Source organism: Bufo gargarizans, chromosome 3 (assembly GCF_014858855.1).
Source record: "Bufo gargarizans isolate SCDJY-AF-19 chromosome 3, ASM1485885v1, whole genome shotgun sequence".
Lineage (NCBI taxonomy): Eukaryota > Metazoa > Chordata > Amphibia > Anura > Bufonidae > Bufo > Bufo gargarizans.
In genome coordinates, this window is record NC_058082.1 from 228,643,093 (window position 1) to 228,649,733 (window position 6,641).

At 36.9% G+C, this 6,641-nt stretch overlaps 1 pseudogene across 1 annotated transcript; it reads left to right on the top strand.

Annotated features, from left to right (window-relative positions):
- Positions 1 to 5,741: 5,741 nt before the first annotated feature.
- LOC122932395 lies at positions 5,742 to 6,350 on the top strand (annotated as a pseudogene). The gene has a single exon (XR_006388301.1). The product of XR_006388301.1 is annotated as a 40S ribosomal protein S7-like (transcript).
- Positions 6,351 to 6,641: the final 291 nt, after the last annotated feature.

Below are 6,641 nucleotides of genomic sequence, written 5' to 3' on the forward strand. Positions count from 1 at the left end.
GGTGTCTTCTTTCCAAAGTGGGGTCACATGTGGGGTATTTATACTGCCCTGGCTTTTTAGGGGCCCTAAAGCGTGAGAAGAAGTCTGGGATCCAAATGTCTAAAAATGCCCTCCTAAAAGGAATTTGGGCCCCTTTGCGCATCTAGGCTGCAAAAAAGTGTGACACATCTGGTATCGCCGTACTCAGAAGAAGTTGGGGAATGTGTTTTGGGGTGTCATTTTACATATACCCATGCTGGGTGAGAAAAATATCTTGGTCAAATGCCAACTTTGTATAAAAAAATGGGAAAAGTTGTTGTTTGCCAAGATATTTCTCTCACCCAGCATGGGTATATGTAAAATGACACCCCAAAACACATTCCCCAACTTCTCCTGAGTACGGCGATACCAGATGTGTGACACTTTTTTGATGCCAAGGTGGGCAAAGGGGCGCATATTCCAAAGTGCACCTTTCGTATTTCACCGGTCATTTTTTACAGATTTTGATTGCAAAGTACTTCTCACACATATGGGCCCCTAAATTGCCAGGGCAGTATAACTACGCCACAAGTGACCCCATTTTGGAAAGAAGACACTCCAAGGTATTCCGTGAGGGGCATGGCGAGTTCCTAGAATTTTTTATTTTTTGTCGCAAGTTAGTGGAATATGAGACTTTGTAAGGAAAAAAGAGAAAAAAAAAAAATCATCATTTTCCGCTAACTTGTGACAAAAAATAAAAAATTCTAGGAACTCGCCGTGCCCTTCACGGAATACCTTGGGGTGTCTTCTTTCCAAAATGGGGTCACTTGTGGCGTAGTTATACTGCCCTGGCAATTTAGGGGCCCATATGTGTGAGAAGTACTTTGCAATCAAAATCTGTAAAAAATGACCGGTGAAATCCGAAAGGTGCACTTTGGAATATGTGCCCCTTTGCCCACCTTGGCAGCAAAAAAGTGTGACACATCTGGTATCGCCGTACTCAGGAGAAGTTGGGGAATGTGTTTTGGGGTGTCATTTTACATATACCCATGCTGGGTGAGAAAAATATCTTGGTCAAATGCCAACTTTGTATAAAAAAATGGGAAAAGTTGTCGTTTGCCAAGATATTTCTCTCACCCAGCATGGGTATATGTAAAATGACACCCAAAAACACATTCCCCAACTTCTCCTGAGTACGGCGATACCACATGTGTGACACTTTTTTGCTGCCAAGGTGGGCAAAGGGGCGCATATTCCAAAGTGCACCTTTCGGATTTCACCGGTCATTTCTTACACATTTTGATTGCAAAGTTCTTCTCACACATTTGGGCCCCTAAATTGCCAGGGCAGTATAACTACGCCACAAGTGACCCCATTTTGGAAAGAAGACACCCCAAGGTATTCTGTGAGGGGCATGGCGAGTTCCTAGAATTTTTTATTTTTTGTCGCAATTTAGTGGAATATGAGACTTTGTAAGAAAAAAAATAAAATAAAAATCATCATCATTTTCCGCTAACTTGTGACAAAAAATAAAAAGTTCTATGAACTCACTATGCCCATCAGCGAATACCTTAGGGTGTCTACTTTCCGAAATGGGGTCATTTGTGGGGTAGTTATACTGTTTGGGCATTGTAGAACCTCAGGAAACATGACAGGTGCTCAGAAAATCAGAGCCGTTTCAAAAAGCGGAAATTCACATTTTTGTACCATAGTTTGTAAATGCTATAACTTTTACCCAAACCATTTTTTCTTTGCCCAAACATTTTTTTTTTATCAAAGACATGTAGAACTATAAATTTAGCGAAAAATTTATATATGGATGTCGTTTTTTTTGCAAAATTTCACAGCTGAAAGTGAAAAATGACATTTTTTTGCAAAAAAATCGTTATATTTTGATTAATAACAAAAAAAGTAAAAATGTCAGCAGCAATAAAATACCACCAAATGAAAGCTCCATTAGTGAGAAGAAAAGGAGGTAAAATTCATTTGGGTGGTAAGTTGCATGACCGAGCGATAAACGGTGAAAGGAGTGTAGTGCCGAAGTGTAAAAAGTGGCCTGGTCATGAAGGGGGTTTCACCTAGCGGGGCTGAAGTGGTTAAAATAAAAAATCTGCAAAAAAAGTGACATTTTGAAATTTCATATCCATTTTTATTTAACTTTCGCGGGGCACCAAAAGGGTTAACAAAGTTAGTAAAATCTGTTTTGAATAGCTTGAGGGGCGTAGTTTAAAAAATGGGGTTATTTATGGGTGGTTTCTAATATGTAAGTCTCAGAAAGTGACTTCATATCTGAACTGGTTCTGAAAAAATTGGGGTTTGGAAATGTTCTTAAAAGTTTTAAGATTTGCTTCTAAACTTCTAAGCCTTCTAACGTCCCGAAAAATAAAATGGAATTTTCAAAATGATCCAAACATGAAGTAGACATATGGGGAATGTAAAGTAATAACTATTTTTGGAGGTATTAGTATCTATTATAAAAGTAGAGAAATAGAAATTTGCTAATTTGCTATTTTTTTTATTTATTTTATAAATTTAGCATTTTTTATAATAAAAAATGAAATTTTTGACTCAATTTTACCACTGTAATGAAGTGCAATATGTAATGAGAAAACATTCTCAGAATGGCTTGTTATAAGTAAAAGCATTTTAAAGTTATTACCACATAAATTGACACATGTCAGATTTGCTAAAAATGGCCTGGGCAGAAAAGTTAAAAATGGCCCGATCCTGAAAGGGTTAAAACGTCCCACTAATATTTATATACAGACAGAGAAACAAATGTATACACACAATGCAATTCATTAATGTTGTGTTTTAATTCTAACTTGTATTTTTACAGTAAGATTTTTACAATTTTATAATATAATATAGTTTATTAAATTTCACAGTGAATACATTTTCTGAAAGTGTTTTCTTAATTTGCTGTTAAATGTTAAAATGTATTTTTACTGAAAAAGTTCTGTGTATTTTAAGATCACTTATAAAACAAGAAGTCTGCATACATATAATGTACATCAAATTTGAAAATAAAAATGGCACAGCACAACCCAGTGTGCAGGTGCCATGGTACAAAAGCAAAAAACTAACAATGCAAAAGAACTCTGAAAACTAGTGCCATTCTTATTATAGGAAATGTAAAATGCTAATGCTGTGTTATAAATGTGAGATTATTTGCAAATTCATTTTGTTCAAAATGTGCGCCCTTCCACCGGTGTCAAGGCATCTCTCTAGGACGGGAACCTAACACTACTACATTCACTAGGTGCCATACCAGTCTCCATTAAATGCAGCTTCCTTAAATTAATGGAGGCCATTGTGGCACCACAAGAAGTATAATATAGTGTGGGTTCAGCATGAATGTGGAACCTGCATTGCTTGAATTTTATGGAGGTCGGTATGACACCAGTGAATGTGGTATTTAGTGTTAGGTACCTGTCCTAAAGCGATTGCCTTGACACTGGAGGACAAGCACAAATGATTTTGTACAAAATGTATTTGCCAAAAATCTCTCATTTATAATGCATTATTAACATTTTTGATATTTCTACATTGAGTATGGCACTATTGTATTTGCTTTATTAGTAGTTTGCAGAGTACTGTTGCATTGTTAGTTTTTTTTACAACAAAAATGAAACATGTTCGATACCTATTACATAATATTTAAAGTATAACATTGCATATCTATATTTTTTTTGTAGATGAGTTTCTTGAGTGTAAGAATATTATTTATTAATTAAAATATTATAATCACAGCTTAATGTGCATTATATCTTGTAAGTCAATATACTTCTATTTCTTTCAAGAGTATAAATCCTACAAATACATTAAGTTAAAGAGGCTAACACATGAAGGATATTGTGTATTGTTGAATTTAAACTATAATTGGAAACATTCTTCGGATTTTCACTTATAAATAAAATGTTCATATTACTAGATATGAGAAAATGTTAGTATAGAGCCACCTGCTGTTTTTGTTGAACAGCCTTTTTGTGTCTACCTCGGCAAATGGAGCATGAATATAACAGTAAGATAGTGTTACTGCTATTGCCATTGCTCAGCTTCTTGTCTGAAATGAAGAGAAGATGATGCTGCTTCAGAAGCAGTCGGATCACCACACCAGGGATCCCTCACACAATCATGCAAACAGAGTGGGTCCCATTCAGAACATTTACTGAAGTGGGCACAGAAAGGCTGCTCAATAAAAATAAGCAGATGATGCTATAATAACAATATTCCTGGAATATCTGGGGATATAAGCATTGTGTTAGATGTGTTTAGATATAAGAATTGTTTGTAAGTATGGGCTAAATTTAAAGGTTTTTTTAATGTAATGTCCCATCCTCAGAATAAGCCATCACTTTGTCATTGATGGGAATCTGACACCCCACACCATCGGTGATCAGCTGGTCTCTGTAGCTCCAACACTGCAGCGGCAGGAGTTCACTATAACAGTACTGCTCCCATTGAAGTCGATGAGAGCAGCTCTGCCATCGCGAGCTCTCGCCGCTACAATGTCAGTCGTGCTGTGTAGCTTCTCACTGACTTCTGTTTATGGTGCTACACTTAAAATCATTTCTTAAAAAATTCCTGCACAACCCCTTTAATGATACATAATATGTTTCATGGGTTAACCTCTATAAGTAATAATTGAAGATATGTTAACCAGCAAATATACAACCATAGTACAGTATATATATATATATATATATATATATATATACTGTATATACATAACGATTAAATATATGCAGAACATATTCCATGTTATTGTTTATTTACAGTGCATTTGGAAAGTATTCAAAAGTATTTTTTTTTGTTATTTTGCAGCCTTGTGATAAAAAAGAAAAATCAAGGTTTTCCCTATGATTCTGCACTCGGTGCCTCATAATGACAATGTGAAAAGAGAATAGTCAAAATCTTTGCTAATTTATTGAAAAGGAAAAACTTAAATATTGCACTGACATATATTCAGACCCTTTACTTAATATTTTGTTAAAGAACCTTTGGAAGTTTACTGCCCCCAGCCTTCTTGAGTATGATGTCAAAAGGTGGATTTGGGGATTTTCTGCCATTCTTCTCTGCAGATCCTCTCAAGCTCTGTCAGGTTGGATGGGGGCTGTCAGTGGCAGCCATTTTTAAGTCTCGCCAAAGATGCTTAGTTGGGTTCAAGATAGGGCTTTAGCTGAGCCACTCAAGAAAATTCACAGAGTTGTCCCTAAGTGAGCTCCTGTGTTGTCTCGACTATGTACTTAGGGTCATTGTCTTTGTTGGAAGGTAAAGGTAAACCTTTTGCTCAGTCTGAGGTTCAGACCACTCTAGATCAGGTTTACATTAAGAATACAGATTTAGCAGGGTTAACACACACACTGAACTCAAATTCATCACGTTATCTTGAAAGAAATCCCATTGAAAAGCAATTGATGGTGTTTGCTTATGCATTTAGTTTAGATAACACATCTCAGAAAGTATGTGTGTTAACTTGACTACATCTGTATCTATGTAAATTGCTCTGTTCAGTTTTTCCTCAACTCTGATCAGTCTCAGATCAGAGTTATGGAGGCCACTATACTCTTGGGAATTTTAGTACCCATCTCCAGATCTATACCTCCACACAATCCTGTCTCTAATCTTTACAGGTAATTTTTTCTTCATTGCTTGGTTCTTGCTCTCGTATGCATTGCCAGCTGTGGGGCATATCTTTTTAAAATATTTCCATGTGCCTTTGCGCTCGGCCGAGATCTGCGCCGCTCTCGCGGGATCTTGCTCTCTTCCTAGGCCGTCGCTGAGACAGGACGAAAGGCCATGTTCAGCATGAGCGCCAAAATCGTCAAGCCCAATGGCGAAAAGCCAGACGAGTTTGAGTCTGGCATCTCCCAGGCTCTGCTGGAGCTGGAAATGAATTCATACCTGAAAGCTCAGTTAATGGAACTAAACATTACTGCAGCTAAGGAAATTGAAGTTGGAGGTGGTAGAAAAGCAATAATCATCTTTATTCCAGTCCCTCAGCTGAAATCTTTCCAGAAGATCCAAGTCAAGCTGGTGCATGAGCTGGAGAAAAAGTTCAGTGGCAAGCATGTAGTCTTCATTGCTCAGAGAAGGATCTTGCCCAAACCAACAAGGAAAAGCCGCACGAAAAACAAGCAGAAGCATCCCAGAAGTCGTACCCTGACAGCAGTACATGATGCCATCCTTGAAGACTTGGTGTTCCCAAGTGAAATTGTGGGCAAGAGGATCCGTGTGAAGTTGGACGGCAGTCGGCTCATCAAAGTCCATCTGGACAAGGAACAACAGAACAATATTGAACACAAGGAAGTTGAAACCTTTTCTGGTGTCTACAAGAAACTCACAGGCAAAGATGTGTTTTTTTTTAATTCCCAGAATTCCAGCTGTAAAGTAAAAAATTATATAATAAAAAGTACTTGTTAAAAAAAAATAATAATAATCATTTCCATGCAACTGAATTTACCACAGGTGGACTGTAATCAAGGTGTAGAAACGTCTCAAAGATTATGAAGATAAATGGAAGGACCCCAGAGATAAATTTCAAGTGCCATAGCAAAAGGTCTAAATACTTATGTCCATGGGAAATGTTTGTTTTCCCTTTTGCTAAATTTCCAAAAATCACAAAAATGTTGTTTTCACTTGCGTACAGACTGACGAAGGAAAATTCGATATATTATTAT